Source organism: Prinia subflava, chromosome 15, assembly GCF_021018805.1.
Source record: "Prinia subflava isolate CZ2003 ecotype Zambia chromosome 15, Cam_Psub_1.2, whole genome shotgun sequence".
Lineage (NCBI taxonomy): Eukaryota > Metazoa > Chordata > Aves > Passeriformes > Cisticolidae > Prinia > Prinia subflava.
The window spans coordinates 2,945,142-2,961,796 of record NC_086261.1 but is presented as its reverse complement, the minus strand read 5'-3'; the positions used below and the strand labels follow the sequence as shown (position 1 = coordinate 2,961,796).

General features: G+C 46.8%; 2 long non-coding RNA genes across 2 annotated transcripts; both read left to right on the top strand.

Moving 5' to 3' along the window:
• Positions 1 to 3,380: 3,380 nt before the first annotated feature.
• LOC134558708 (uncharacterized) lies at positions 3,381 to 9,223 on the top strand. Its single transcript, XR_010082398.1, has 3 exons — positions 3,381 to 4,240; positions 5,250 to 5,790; positions 7,841 to 9,223. It is a non-coding gene; the product is annotated as an uncharacterized LOC134558708 (long non-coding RNA).
• A 780-nt stretch (positions 9,224 to 10,003) lies between these two features.
• Positions 10,004 to 15,723, top strand: LOC134558707 (uncharacterized). Its single transcript, XR_010082397.1, has 3 exons — positions 10,004 to 10,478; positions 12,056 to 12,215; positions 15,455 to 15,723. It is a non-coding gene; the product is annotated as an uncharacterized LOC134558707 (long non-coding RNA).
• Positions 15,724 to 16,655: the final 932 nt, after the last annotated feature.

Here is a 16,655-nt window from a genome sequence, read left to right as displayed (position 1 = left end):
CCTTTATTTTTAAATGTAGAAGTTTAATGAGGAGAAGTTCCCCAAAATCCTTCTCCCCAAATATCTTCTTTGCATCCAGAACCTGCTGCTGTATTCCCAAGTGTCATATAACAACCTGCAGTAAGAGCATCCTTGAGCATCTGTTGATTGTTTTCATCAGGAGCTGCTTCATCCATCCCTGATATTTGCCCCACTCAAGATGAAAAGTGGCTGCTTTTTAAGGATTGGGAAGAGGTTTGTCACTTCTTGGGTTGGGAGCAGAGTGGGGAAGCCCCCCAAAATGTCAAACCATGAGGCTCTGCAGCAACCCAAGGAATTCTACTTGGGATGCCTCTGCAGGGAAGTTTCTTCCTGCCTCAAACCTGTTGAGTTCCAATATTCATTTTAATGATCTCATTTTATAAATAATGGGAAGCAAAACAATGCATTCAATAGAAATGAGATTAGAAATAGGAGGGGAATGAATTACAAATGCAAGAGCCTGTATTTATTCCAAGGAAGATAAATCTCATTTTAAGTGGTCTCCAGTGCAACAGAGTCTTGCTAAGACTAAAACAAAGTAAATCTGGATTTGTTGATAAATAGAAGTGGGAGGCAGTGGCAGGGAATGTTTTCTAACATTGGTTGGTTGTCATAGTATCCTGGGACTAAGGATACCTGGGTTTTACTCTTGGCCTGGCCACTGTCTCTCTGCAGTAAATCATTTACACCCTGTGCTGGAGTTGAGGCACAAGATGGAAAACCCAACTCCAGTGAACAAAAGACATCAGGGTGTGACCCTCGGTAAAGCTGTCACTGACAGGATTCTACCTCAGCAGGGTGACGGAGTCTGGGGTGCATCATGAATTGGAAGATGGAATTAGGGGCATTTCAGCAGCCTATGCACAGTTTGCATCTGGCTGTCATAGGAAAGGCTGTTGGTGGGAGACCTTTTAATCTCGGCTGGATCTGGCAATGGTGATGCACCTCTTGTGTGTCACCCAACGTAGACACAACACCAGCAGTGGCTTGAAAATTCTGCTTTTTTTTCTCTTCCATGATTTGGTCAGATTTTCTGTCCCATGAGTAGCAGGCAGGAAAAAAGATGTTTGCTGTGCAGAACTCTCCCTGAGTCCCTTCTCCATGTGGTCCTTGAGCTGCAGTGATTCGGGGACCGTACGAGGGATTGATAAGAGGGTCTGAATTGCAAACGCCAACTCAGCAGGGAGGTAACACCACCACTGTGTTCTCACCTAATTGAAAACACATTGTGCCTCTGCCCCACACCTGGTGACTCGGAGGGAAGCGCTGGCATGAGCTGCAGTGGGATGGAGGGGTGAGGTATCCCCAGAAAGAATGTACACCCCGGAGCTGGCACACGCCGAGCCGCTCCAAACCACGCCACAATCAGCAGCCTCATGGGCTGGAGCTGGAGAGTGGCCGACCCTCCTAGCTGGGAGCTAATGATTCCCTTCAGGATTGCATCATTAGATTCGAACTGAGTCATTATGAGGCGATTTGGGAAAACAAGTTGGAATTCATTACCAAGGAAACGCTCTGGAGCTGTTGCAAGAGCCTCTTGTCAGGTGCTGGGTGGGTGCGCAGAGGCACCACCAGCTCCTCGCTCCCGGGCCAGGCTGCTCTGCCCTCGTGGCAGGAGCCAAGATCCATGCCCAGTGCAGGCTGCTGGGATTCCTCTCTTATTCCACCCACAGCTGCTTCCTGGTCCTTTCTGCCACTGCTCTCCGTGTGACACCTGTCACAGGAGTAAACAAACCCCAGGGCAGGGGCAGACATGGTAATTGTGAAATTTGCACTCGTGCATTCACCTCAGGAGCAGCCTCAGCCTCTGTCAGCAGCTCCAGGATGGTCTGCCCTGGTGTGCAGCTGCTGGCAGCCCCTGTGCTCCAGCTGGAGGGTTGGATGTTTGCTGCCCTGCTCACTGCCTGGCGCTGCTGGTGCCTCTCCAGGTGGGCACAGCTTTGCACGGCTCTGCCATCAGCAAAAGCATTTTCAGCAGGTGCAGTGGAGGGCTGGAAGGGGTCCAGCCAAATGGTTTGGGGCAGGTTCTTGGAAACCAAACAAAACCACATGCTGGTGTCAGTGTTTGGGCTGCAACTCGTTCTGAGAAGCCACCACTGAGCCACAGGAGGATTTCTACCTACAAAGTGCTGGGTGAGGACAGCAACATCCTTGATGAAGGCAGAGAATGCAGTGTGAAGGATGAGTAAAAGTTTGGGAAAGAGTAAGAGAAAAGGAACTTGGGGAGCAATCCAAGGCTGGATTGTGGGTTGGCATTCAACACTGATGGTCATCAATCAGCAGAGATCAATTACTCTGGACGCTTAAGCACCTACCAGGAGCAATACTAACATCAGCTTGATGACTAAAGAAACAAGGATATGGATAGAGACCAGCATGAATGGATAGAGGTCCTTTACTTGCCTCTGCAGAAAGGTGTAATCCCAAAATTACTGCTGGGAGAGGCCGAGTTGTGGCCACTGAGGGCGAGCTGGGGTCTTTGTTAATATGTTTATAAAATGTGAGGCCTGGGAATTTGCTGGAAAAGAAGATACTGGTGTCTTTGAAAATAAAATAAGCAAATGTTTGCCTAGTGAGGGAGAAAGGTTATTTCAGAAATAATATGGAATAATGGAGAAATTCCTCAAAAATCAAGTAGTGAGGACAGAAAGGCCTGGTGAGGTGAGCGAGCTAGTAGGTAGCAAAACCAACTGAGGACAGACCTGCATTTCCCATCAGTTATTTTCTAGGGAGCTCCATGCCACAGCTGCTTGAGGAGATGATGGATGGCTGATCCCTGGTAAAAAACCTCTGCCAGCTCAGCGTGACTCACCAGGAATGAGGAGGTTTAAAGAAACAGAGCAAGGTCCAGAGTGAAGAAGAGAATTTCAACAGGGCTCAGGGCATCACAGCCCTCATTACCACTGCCCCACATGCTGCTTACCATGGGACTGGCAAGAGAAAAGGTTTTGCGTGTCCTCACACCTGCCTGTGATGCCAAAGCCACAGCACAGGTGACAAACTCAGCAGGCTCAGGGGACTGGGGTGCCAGTCCACCCTCTGCCCAGTGGCTGCAGCTCAGGACTGGCTCTGCTGGGTGACCCTTCCAACACAGAGCCACAAAACCAGGTCAGTCTTGTGAATTAGAGGTTGCACCTCAAAGATTAGAATTTTTTTTCAAACTCCTACCAAAAAGCAGCAAGTCCCTGTAGAGTCAGTTGTTTGCCTGAGGGAGAAACTAGGTCAAAACTTGGTAAATTTGGATATAAAGGGTTTCCTATGCTTCCTTAGCAAACGATGTCTGACTGCAAATAACTGCAACTAACTGTGTGCCCTCAGCCTTGTTCTGTCCGGGGTGATGCTTAAACTGTCAATAATCCTGAGGCTGCTGTCACAGTGGTGCTCAATGGGGTTGACAGATTATATCTCTAAAGTCCCTTTATTGGACCTTGTTCCCAGAAAAGCTTGCAAATTGCTCTGATCTTACCAGACAAAGGCGTTGCTCACTCTCGGAGTCCTTGGATATCGTACACAATAAGGTAGGAATTGGTGAGAATTACCTGAGATAAAATATCCCTTACAACATCAAAGTTCCTGATCTCTTAGCTGTCAGCTGCAGGTATGTGAAAGTCCTGACAGGCTGAAGATGGAAGGAAGAGATAAAGCAGAAAAAGAAGGGAGGGGGAATGGAGAAATTCTCGGCATGAAACGTTATATCATTGGATTTGGCACAAAGATGTCAGCTCGGGGGGTCTGTACGGGCAGCTGGGGTGTGAGCAGGGCACTGGGCTTTCACCTGAGATGAATCAACAGCAGCTGATACCAGGCAGGCAGGGACAGATCCTGATCCTTGGCACACCAGGGGACAGGGAGGTGGACTTCAGCAGTCTTTGTGAGTCCCTTCTAACTCACGATATTCTGTGATAAATGAAGCAGGAGTAACAGAGATAGGATAAATCATGCTCATGCATCCCCCACGTTTTCCCCATCCCTCTACACTCAGCTGTTGGTTGTCTTTTGCCAGTAAAATGGGTGAAGTGGGTCAGTTACCAGGAGGAATTGCTGGAATCACAGGACATCGTCCTTTTGCCATCTTTGCCCAGCACATTTTATAACAATTGACCTCCTTGAGCTGTCACAGGAGCGTGGCAGGAGAGCTGGGGTCAGACTCCACCTGATGCTGCCCAGCCTGCACCATGAACCTCCCTGCAAAATCCAGCTCACTGCAGCAAAGGCACAGGTAGGCCTGGAAAACAGATTTTTACTAAAACAGAATCAGAGTTGAGCTGAAACAAGATCTGGCTTGTTTGTCTAAAATCCTGCCCTTTCACACCAGAAAGACTGGACAGATCTTCTCTCTGTCCAGTGCTCCCTCACACCTAATCCTCCCTAAAACTGTGTTTTAAAGCAGATCAAATACCTTTAGGTTCTTAGAAAGGACTGGTTTTGGCAAATGCACAAATACTTTTCTCAAATGACATAAATATTGTATGTGATTTGCTGCCTTGCCAAAATGCAAACACACACACATGCTCTCCTAACTAAGCAACATTCTTTAAAAGTTAAGATCATTGCTTAGAAAGAAATATAGAGCATTTTATAAATCCAAATTGATCACGCACTGCGTGTGTTGAAAGTATGTACAAAAAATGGAACCCCAAAACTCCATTAAACCACTTCTGAGACAATACATCACTGCACCTTTATATTGCACCAAGGGGTTTAACAACCCTTCTCCAGGAAAATATTTTACTAGGTAACAAAAAAAAAAGTTATTGAAAACATATATTTGATACTTTTGGCAATTCATTTTACTACTTGCATTTCCAATTCATTGGTATAGTTCATGAAAAAAAATATTTTCGCAGTTGGGTCATGTTATTATTTCTCTATTTTTTTTTTCTACTTGAAAGCCATGATACAATTTTTTCTATGAAACAACAAAGAGACAAAAGCTGCTTGCTTGGTGATCCAGTGGATGTTTGAGGGTCTGCTGGAAGTAGAATACACACAAACATGCCTACAGGAAATTATGGCATCTTTCTGCTTTTCTGGATAACCAACTTCATATCTGAACCAGCTAAAATAAAGCCAGGACAGAACTAGTAGGTTAAATCTTCTAAGGAATAAAAAGAAGGTATAATTTACTAGAATATTAAAATATTTTGTTAAATTAGATGATTTTCCTTCAGATCACCTGAGCTGTCCCTGGCACTGGCCTGTGTGTGACTGTCATCCTCTCTCTGCAGCACTGCTCTTCTCTTGGTGTGAATGTACCTCCTCAGGTGAAACCCTGCCTTGAACTTGACTGCCCAGATTCCAGAAGAAGGCAAAGGAATCCCAGGAGAGGAGGAGATGAGCATTTCCTAAACCAGACTAACAGCACATCTGCCCTGCAAACTCAGCTTAGGCACAGATTCCTTTTCCTACCTAGAGAGTGACTTTTCACCCAAAGCTGCTGGTGCTTTGGACCATTTGATTTGGCCATCACAGCATCGTGGGCACGCTCCAGGCTTTTGCCTTCCCTTGGGCTGGAAACAAATCCATTTCAAAGAAACCTGAACCACAGGTGGGACCCTTCTGTGCCTGCCTGCCATCCATCCTCCCTTCTCCCTCCTGCCTCTTTCCTTCACATCTCTTTAAGGAGATTTTGTTGGAGATCTTCCATGCAAAAACCGAGGTGACACACAGCTTTGGAAGCACTGGTGACCTGCATCCACACAAGGATTTCTGCTTCTTTAACCAAACTGCTCCTGGACCATGTGTGTGCTCACTTCCTACACCATGCAGGTAAGTCTATAACCTTTGCTTTGGGAGAGATACTGTGATTAACTACGAGCACGCTGTACCCTTGTTTGTCTGGAGAACAGTGATTTTCCACTTTAATTGCTTCCTGTATGACACTTTTTGTTGGGTCCCAGCCTCCTGTCAACTCTTCTTCTCACTGCATTTGTTTCCTGATGTGTGTGTAATTACAACCATGAAAGTCCATCAACAAAAGCACCATCAATCTGAAAGATTAACAAATCTCACGCTTTCCCTCTCTCCTCCCCCCAAAATTAGAAAGCCCACTCTGTAGTTTCCAGCACACATCTATCATTACACACTCCTGGGTCTCAGGTAAATTAGCAACCTGATTCTTTTCCCTGCTGTCACTTAGAAGAAAAGGGCTTCTTATTTGTCATCCAAGGAAAAGTACAGTAAACCTAGAACTAGATAAAAGGGAAGTAATCAAATATATTTAACTGTACTCAGCCAAATCCCATTATTTGTATAGATGTTAGCTGGTGCATTTGAAGAATTAGGGAAGCCTTGTCTTTTATAGGAAATGGTACTGCTTGATTGAAAACTGCAATATCTGTGCTACTGTTCCTCTGCTTACTTAAAATGAGAAGTTCAGCTTTATGTAGAGATATATTTATGTATGAACAGCAGATATTTTAAAAGGGGTTTCATGTCCTTGCTCTTCCACTAAACACGTACATTTAGGGTGAGGACAGCATCCCTCTGTGTTTCTTTCAGAGATGGGAAATGCCTCATCAGTGTGGGAATGTTCTTTGGATTGTCCTTCCCACTTCTACCTGAAAGATGTGGAGAAAATAATTTTAGATAAGTCACCTCCTACACATCTGAGGGAATCAACTCCCTGGAGTGTGAGGAACAGCTTATGGGGTGTAGGGATAATGCAGGGGCAGGCTGAACAACCATGGGAAAGGAACATTCTGGGAGTACCCCATGGAAATTATAACCATGGTGAGGCTGTAGGAGAGAACAGAAAGCTTTCAGCTGGTGGTAGGAACCCAGCTTTTGATAGAACATGGACAACAGGACAGCAGAGCTTGTGCAAGGGGTGCTCCTGCCCCTGGCGGCTGCTTCTGTGGGAAAGGGGGAATGCGCCACCTCTAGACGGCTGCGGTCGGTGGTCGCCAGACCTTTCCTTCTGGAAATCCCTCCAGTGCCAGGAGGGTGCACAGCTACTTGGAAATATACCCAAATATACCCAAACACACCTCCTCATCCTTATCCACAGGACCAAATTACCTTTCAGGTGTCCCTGTGCAAACAGTGCAAGTTTTGCTGTGAAAATGTTTGATTAAGGTGTTCCAATACAAGCATTGAAATTCAGGTTCATGGATTGAGAGAAAGCTTCCCCTGGACTATGCTCATGCCAGCACACAGCTTTTCTCAGCTCAATTTTGTGCTCAGAAGACACAGTTTTGTGTGCTATCCAGCCAGGTAAGTGACTGGGGCTCTGCAGAGAGCCTGGGTTCTTCAGGGTGATGACCCAGCTCACCCTCATGACAATGGGCGTAGCAAGATGAGGCACATTTTGCTCCCAGATTCCTTGTTATTTTCCTTGTATGAAACACCACTACTCAATGTTGTTTCAGTACTTTGGGGAGAAGAAGGAGGCAGACAAGAGTCCCCACAATGTTTTTTATATGCCTGAGTCAAATTACCCTCCCTTCTGTGGGACTTCTTCTGAAGTAACAGATCATACTGTAACCAAATATTGCCATCCAGGAAAGCCATTTTCCATCCAGCAAGGAGGCTTCTTCCTTCTCTGCAGCCACTGAAAAGGGCCTTTGTTCTCGGGCTGAACACCTGGAGAGTGTTATCAGCAGTGGCCTCTCCGGGCCGGCGCACGGAGCAGCTGTGACAAGACCCAGGGGCTTTGGATTCGGGAGCTTCAGCAGCACCCGGCAGCTGCTGGCACCCAAAAAATTGTCCTGTCTGGGCCATTGCATGGGCAACCTTGGGTGGTTCCTCTCTTCTGTGGGGACCAGCATCTGTATTTTCTTTCTTTTCCCATCCTAAAATGAACAGCCTCACTCCACAGGGTCTCTGGGTAACCTCAAGGACGTGACACCTCCGTAGAGAATGGAGAACAAGCCTTGGCGTTACCTTTCTGGAGACACTGCTGATGTGAGCAATAAAAAGCTGGCACAGAGCACCAACATCCTGGGCACATGGTTTGACACTACACTTTGGTGAGTAAAAGGTGGAACTGTTGCCTGGCATGAGCAGCAGGACATTCAGCAGAGTGGGAGTCGCCTGATGTGACCAAGGACAAGATAGTGCAGCAGCTGATGTGACCCTGGGCACAGCTTTCTGCTCTCTCCAGTCAGCACCACTTCTGTCTGTGTCCATGAACAGACAGACCCACAGCTGCTCAGAAAGTCAAGGAAACCCAACTCATTTGGCCCCTCCAGGTAATTCCCTGGAGGCAGAACTGCACTGTATAAACCATCACGGCCATAGACATCAGCTTCAAAATCAAAAGGTTTTCATTCTTTCACTGGATTTTACAGGATCTGAAGAAAAATGTGTGAGGAAAGATGGAGGGTCAGAGAGCAGAGATTGTCAGTGGATCTGCCATGGGGTAACCCAGAGAGCTGCTGACACTGGCTGAACCTGTGCTGGCTCTGTGAGGGTTTTTACCAAAAACCTCAGTGGGAATTGTATCTGCAGCCTGTGAGCTTAGCAGGTCTAGACCTACAGACCTTTCTCAGTGTGTTGATTTTCCACTGCAGCCAGACAGTGCACATCACAAACCACCCTTCCAAACCCCAACATAATTCTTATTTTCCTGATAACCCAGATAAAGTTTTGACTCTTACAAGGGAGTCATACACTGGGGGATTTCAAAAATGCCTTGTCACAAGATGCACAGCTCTGCAAAGTATCCATTCTGAAGCAGTTCTGCCAAATACCAAGAAAAAATTGCATAACATGAGAAGGAGCAAACCACAGCTGAAGCTTCATCATCCACAGTGGCAGCTGAGTGTGGACGTCACGAGTTCTTCCATACCCGATGGCATAGTTTCCATTTTCTTTGGACTGTAGGAGTGAAAGAATAAACATTTCAAAAGGTTCAAATGAGACCTTTGAGTGCCAGTGCTGAGTCCCTGTGAGGTTGGGATAAACTGACAAAATAACATCCTGCAGAAGCTGTGCCTGGGACAAACCACCATTCCTGTGTTCGTGTTCTGTGGTTTGTAGCACAGGGGCCACTTTAAACCTTGGTCTCTGTCCAGGCACCAGTACCAGCTCTCCCATGACTTTATGTTTGCATCTCTTTCTTCTTCATGAAGGGAAAAATTCCAGGTTTGTTCCTTTTAACTTTGTTCATGGTAGCACTCTTGACAGAAGGACTTAGGGCCTATTTAATGTCTTTGCAAGGAAGAGAAACTTCTCGGTTACATAAAAGTTTGTATCAAAATTCAAGAATCCGGATTAATTATAGAAGACTTGCCTTGTATCATTCAATTTGTTTGAATAGCTTTAAAGATTAAGCAGATCCAAGGCCTAACAGAACCAGAGCCAGTAAGACAATAGCTGAGATTTTCCTTTGAAACAAAATATACAGGTGGTTTCTGTGAGTTTCTGTGTCTATCTGCCCGGCTTTTTTATTTTTATGTCGTATCCAATATCACAGAACCTGGCAGTAGAAATCATATAGCAATTTGTGAAAGCTTGTTGCTGTTCTAGATATCATATAGTCTGTTCCACACCAGCAAAGACAAAACCAATGCCTTTACTCCTCGAGTTTTCATTCAAAAGGATAATGATCTCTGGTAACAAAATATTTGGCAGTAGCATTATTTAAAATGCACAGAGGAAATGTTTGTCCCTAATTCAAGGGACTGTGGTCACACAGTCTCTATTCACTTGGTATTTACCAGCGAATGCCAAAGGCTAATCTGCAAAAAGCCCAGGAACAGAGTTAAGTTTATCACACTCCATCCTTCACCCATCCCATTGTAAGGGAGTTACAAAATAGTAATTATTGAATTTCTTTGTGGCCAGAGAACTTATAAACCGTGTTATACCCAGCAGGCTCTAATGGCTCCTTCGGTAAGTATCTAATTAAGTGGTTGGGGTGTTGGTTATTTTTCCTTTCACAGCATACTTTTGTGTTTTAAAATCCCTTTGCATTAAACGACTTCTCGAGTTTTCCAAATTTCTCACACGCACAGAAGAGGGAAGTAAGAAAAAAAAAGCGGAGGGGAGATTTCGGTCGTGGGAGCGGGAGGCAGAGACAAGGACTCGCAAAGGCTAAAGGCGAATTCTCTCCAAAATCTCCATCTGAAACACCGAAAACTGAAAACTGCAGCTACGGTCTGCCTGGGACCGTTGGCTGTCTGGAGAGGGGGAAATAAAGCCAGCCCGAGGGGGAAGGAGAGGGTGCTCCCCCAAAGTCCAAGCGGTTATAACACTTCAAGGGCTTTGAACGGTGCTGATCCAGTGTTTGGGCAATTTTACCGAGCCCGCTCGGCATCCCTCACCCTCCGGTCCCCGCCACCGCGAAGTCCCGCTCCACCCGGGGGCAGCGGAACGCGCCGGGCGGTGCCGGGCGAACGCACGATCGGGGTGGGGAGAAACTGCCCCGGGATGAGGGGAGAGGGGCCGAGCGTCCGCTCCGCTCCCTCCTCGCCTTCGGGAGGGATGCTCGGCTTCGGCGGGGACGGCGGGAAGTGAGAAAACTGCCGATCTCCGGCCGGAGAGCCCGGGGAACGCTACCTGCTCCCGGGAAAGCTACGTGCTCCGGGAAATGCCTCACAGCGAGTCACGGGGCCGGTCCCGGCCGCTGCCCGCCGCGGTACCAGCGGCTACCGCCTCCCCGCAGCCTCGCTGCTCCTCCGGGCACCGCGGGGACACTCTCGCCCTCTTGGCCGAGCTTAAATCGCGCAATAGGTTGGGGTTTTTTAATGGAGCCACGTCGAGGTGCCGGAGATGGGCTGGAAGGGGCCGAGTCCCGCATCCCGGCTCGGTCCCGCATCCCGGCTCGGCCCCGGGCGCACCTGCCCCGGCCCCGGGGCTGCGGGTCTCTCCCGGGCCGCTCCTCCCCTGCGCCCCCGATCGCTCCGGCCCCTTCTCCCTCGTTAGGGAAGTGTTAGAAAGTTGCTGAAGTGCGAAATGAGCCTGCGAAACCTCGTTGTCCTCATTAAACTCTGACAAGGAGGGTGACAAGAAGCAGCGGAGGGGAAACAATGCAGCAGTGTTGGGGAGAGCCCCGCGCCGGGGCAGCCTTTGTGCCCGCACACAAAAGCTCTTGTTTGCATGTGTTAAAGTCCATTAAACCGCGGCAGCCCCAGGTGCAAACGCCAGCCCGGAGAGGCCGCGCCACCTTCCGCGCCCGCTGCGCGCCGCGGCCGCTCCGCGCTCGGCCCCGGCTCTGGCGGGCGGCGGGGCCGGGGCACGGCCCGGCGGGCTCCTAATGAGGGCCCGGGGCTGCCCCTTCATTAACGGACATGGGTGGGTTTCACTCTCCGTGCCCCCACATTCGCCTGTCCCCGCCTCGCCGTTAGCGGCAGCGACGGGACACAATGTCGCCTATTGTGCTGCGAGCCCCTCACCCGGGGGGACACGCACGGGACCCCGTGCGCGGCCCGGGGTCGCGGAGGCTGACCTGGTGCCTAAGGGCCCGCTGGACAGGGGCCGTGCTTGGGCTTTTTCCCGCTGCGGCTTGTAAAGGTGCCTCAGGACACCGTAACATCATCAAATCTTCACAGAAAGGACTGCCAAGGTTAGGAGCAGAGCAGTTTCCCGACTCCTGGTTCAAACAGCAGAATTCAATCTAGAAGCTGGAAAAAGGAGGAATTGTGCAGAAAATAGCGGGGGAAAAAAAAAAAAAGCCTTGCACATGTCGAAGCCTACAAAAACAACCTCATCACAGTGTTAGTGTTTCATATGACTGGCATGGCAATTTATCCAAGAAAAAGTATTTCCAGGTTCTGTTGCAACAAGTCCACATCACTTTATCCCCAGTGGTCTGCCAGGGATCTGCCCCGCAGCTATTTTAAATTGTGCTGCTAATAACAATTCATTATACTTGATAGAACTAGGAGACTTGCCTTTTATTTTGCAATTAGCTATAAAGGCTCTGATCTGGCAAATGCTCTGCACTGTGAGCATGTGAGTAGCTCTGCTGAAGTCATCTGGGACTGTTCATATGCTTAACATTAAGCCCGTGTGGGTTTTCAGGATCAAGGTCTGAGACGGGATCATCTTTAAGAATGTTTGTTTACCTGCTCTGTTCTGTATTTTCTAGATTCACAACAGCACCCTGCAAAACCATTTCTCTGGGAAGACGTGGAGTGTCTCAAGTCAGCTGGGCACAGCTCACAAGCAGCATTCTGAAGCCAAGTGATTCTTCCTGTAAACAGAAATGGTTTGCAGGAGCCTGATTTGGGAGGACATGACGGCACCGGGTACGTTGCATTGCGAACTGTTCAGCTGTGTGAGCCTGTGTGTACTGAGGCGTTAATGCAGAACTGTTGGGCATTGGGCCCAGAACAGATGTGATGATGAGTGAGAGCAAAGAGACAGGGAGGAAGGAGCAGAAGAAGAGCGCACATTTTAGGCTTTTCAGTTCCTGCCTAGACAACCTCTGCTTCCAAAACCTGGGCACTATCCCCAAACGCTTCTTATCAAGAGTAAGTAAGAAGCAACGTGATCTGTGGAGAAAACAAACATATTTGGTTTTTTTATTTGCCAATCCTGCAAACAATAGCTGTTTGTAGGCAAATAATCCTCAGGTCTGCATCGCCAGATCAATGCAGGGAGCAGTTCCCATCGGCTCTGTGGTGCCAGACACACTGAGTGGTTTGTAAGGAAACAGGTCCTTGAACTTCTCCACAGCACAGACACTATCTTAGTAGGTTATCTCGCACTTGCTTCTGTTCCTGCTCCCATTCTCCTCGTCTTCCAATGCTTGGCCTGGCAGGGGAAAGTGAAGACTAGAGGAAATAGACCTTTTAATAGAAAAGGCTTCAAAATGTTCAGCTGTTTGTTATTTCCTTGCCACTTACTTTTCCAATTTACTTTTGGAGCCAGGCTAGCTAAAGGAAAAGCCAACCCTTGTGCACAGTCGCAGTTTAATACCTATGATATGCATGAAGAAAATTAATTTGACTGAGGGTTTTGCTTCATGAAGTAATTACAGCATAAAGCATAAAAAGGCTGTGTTTTGTCTTGAGCCGCCAAAGTCCTGGTTTGCATCATGAGGTCATGTTTAGGATTACAAATGTTTGCATCTTACAGTATCTCACATTGCCTCTCTCCACCTTTACTAACAGGACTTCTGGAGGTGGAGAGAAACAGGAAAAGAAACTGTTCTTCAGTCCCAGATGTGTTAAAATTGAAGCTTAAACCCACAAGGCATGAGAAGGGCAGCACAAATACGGGAGGGTGCTGAGTTCATGGGGCTGCTCTCACTCCAAAATATATCCCATGTCTACAACCCTTCTCCACTACTATCCCTGGGGGAGAGTTGTGGGCACCAGCACAGCCCAATTAATTTGGATTGATACAAGAAAAACCCTCGTGTGAGACATACCAATACCATGGTATGTTCAGGACAGGCTATTCTTTTTTATTTTCACTTCTTTAGGCACCTCTCTGGATTCAAATCCTTTTGAAATTGTATGTGAATACTTTGATAAACTGAGTAGAGTTAGTTTTGGTAAAAAAAAGGCAGATTTTTTTCATTAATTTGGTGATATTTGCAATGTGTTTCACAACTGAAGGCAGCAGTTCAATTATCAATATCTTGAAGCCAGAAAATATTTAGAGAAACAAAGTATTTCTCACTGCCTTCACAAACCAGTCTCTATCAATCAGCTACTTCTGCTAGGAAGGAGCCCATAAAATGCCAATCACACCACAGTTCAAAACAGTCCATCCTGCTGCTAACCTGTATCACAGTTAATTTGGTCAAGACTGATGAAATGTATGGATTTTAAGTTTGCTTAGATGAATTAACTTAAACTCTAGAGAACTACCCGTAGGAAATAAAAGTTATAGGAATGGTAAACTTACAAAAAACCAGAAAATTCACAGATTAAAGTTACTGGGGAGCAATGGACTCCCCAGCACTTTCTGCCTTACCTGGGTGTTTAGGTGGGAGATCTTTAGATCCAGCTTGTGCAATGACTGCTGGAGCTGAGCTCTGAATGTCTGTCATCAAAGCACTCAGGCTGGGGGTGACTCACATCGGGAAACTGAAATGATGAAGACCCTTTTTTTTATTCATCACTGCCTGCCTTCTTTCTTCACTGATAACACAGGGTCAGCATCCTCTCAAAATGACTGGAAAAGGAAACAGTGCATGTGAAACTCTCAGACACTGCTGTCATGAGCACCATGGAAAAACCATACGGAAATGAATAATTTTGTGCCCAAAGCACAGTTTGAATAACAGGCAGTAAAAAGCCCCTTCGCTGCACATTAAACAAGAGGAGAATAAATCATGAGGGGAGCTGCTCCCTCAGGAGCAGCAACCATTGCCAATGCAGAGTGAGGGGGATGCCTGTAGGAAAAGGGTGTGGATAACTCAATTACAGTTCATCTGGATGAGGAAAACCAGGCAAATTCTGGACACTCCAGGCTGTTGAATGCTGGAGAGTAGAGCCTCAGTAGCCTTTCAGAGTATATTGTTTCACACACGTATTTATGTTTGTGTGTGCATGGGCTTCAGGGTATATGGAAAATAAGTGGGATAAACTTTGGCTCCGTGCCAGGTTGACTGCTCTACACAGCTACAGCACTGCTGGTCAGCTGGAAGCACAGGCTGAGGTCTAAATTAAAAAAATATCTTTAAAATATCAACTGATCAGTTTGTAGAGTATCTGTCAATGGCTACAGCACCACGGGCTGGGCAAACACTGCCCCCTAATATGTGCCCCACTGCCAAATCTACCTTCATCCATGGGGCAGGATGCCAAAGGGGTCTAGAAACACCCTGTTTCCAGGTAGTCTGGAGATGTCTTCACTGACCCTCTGTATACAACTCCTGCACTCCTGGGCTGGAGCCAGGGCATAAAATACAGCAGAATGTATTTGGAGGAGTTACCACCAGCAATATTCCCTTCATTAAGGTTAAATAAGGTTGGGAAGTAAAAGAAATTAATTCTTACATGTACACTTGGCATCTCTAAAACGTAGAGAGACAGCAGCATCCTAGCAGGAACATGTCCTAAGACTGTGCTTGGCACAGACAGGCAGGACAGCACTGAGAGCTGTGGTCAGGTCTCACTCAAGGTGGCAGATTGAAGAGTGCACTTTTCCAACCCAACAGTGGGAAGGTGATCTTTGTTCTCCTTGGCACAGCAGAGCTGGTATACTGGCAGTGTAAAAACTCTCAGTGAGATACAGCTCTGCAGAGCAGCTCCAGGGAATCCACAGCCATTCCTGTCACTGCAGCAGGTTAAGGACACGTTGCCAAGATCTCTGCTACACAACAGGGGAACTCAGTAGTGATGTGACCTCTCACAGACAGATGCTTTCCCTCATGCTCGTGTTTCTGACACATTGATCAACTGTTGCAAACTTAGGTAAAACCCATTTTTTCAGTCCCTCTATCCTAGCAGTGGCATGGCCCCCCGAGGCACAGGAATGAATGTAAAATGTCTCACACTTTTTCTGATCAGGGCTTTGCTGATGCTTTTAGAGTTTCTCCCACTCAGAAGTCTGGAGACGTGAGTATTTCCACCCGTGGATCTGCTGGAAGCACAAAAGACTCATCTGGTGACAAAAGACACATCTCTTTTGGGGCTGGTGGACTTCCCACTTATCCAGAATGAGTTTGCACAACAAGGGACCATTAGTGTCCACAAAACTCTTTGACAGCAGAACATTCTGTTAATCTTCTTATGACGTTATCAGAGGAAACACTGCACACAGCTATGTATATCCATTAAAGTCTATTATTTCAGCTCATTCATATGTTGCTGACTCACCATTCATTCACTTTGTACAACCTTCTAAAAGTCTTACACAGCCCCAAATCCTCTACATGGAATTTCTGCCTTATATGTATTTCACACTGCACCAATGTTAACTTGAAGAGGCAATAATTTTCCCAGGAGTGTCCTGTATAAAATCTTCCTCATCAGAGATAAGAGACAAGGTCATTCCACATGAGACAACCCACTGGAATGACTCTTTAGACACTGCTTGTTCTGGAACTTCTTATTCATCATTCTCCTCATCCTGATATTTTGTCCACTAATTGCAAAAGTCTTTTCCACTTCCACTGAGTGTTTCTGTGGGCAAGGTACAGACAGAAGTGGATAAACTCCTCTTCATTGGGACTAGGAATACACTAGGATTTAGTTAAGAGATTTCTTCTAGCTTGGGTTCCAGCATTTGTAGCTTTTGTAGGAAACAGCAATGGGACAGTTAAAAATAGACAGCTTAGAAATAAACATTTCTGCACCAATCACCATAAGATAGGTTTTCAGCTGGGCAGAGCACCTCCAAAAACATCCTGCAAGCCGCAGGGAGTGGAGGTTGATTCATCAAGGTACTTTCCCTTCTGAATCAGCACTAAATCTACGCCACTGTGATATCACGGGCTATCTGCCTTTGGAAGCTCTGAGTATTTTTAAGCATTCTAACAGCAAAGTGCTGACTATGGCTGGGGATTACAGATTTTGCAGAACATTTTGGAAGATAACTTCTGGCATCTTGCCACTTGTTATATGGAAAATATGTTGTATTATCTTCCATGTGTGTGGGGGTGTGAGGGTGCTCCGAGTGTCCTGGCCCTCAGCCTGCAAAGACTTATACATATTTTATGCAGAATAAAGTTAAGCAATACATAATGAACTTGTTCAGGCTCAGAGCCTAGATCTGTCACTTAAGACATA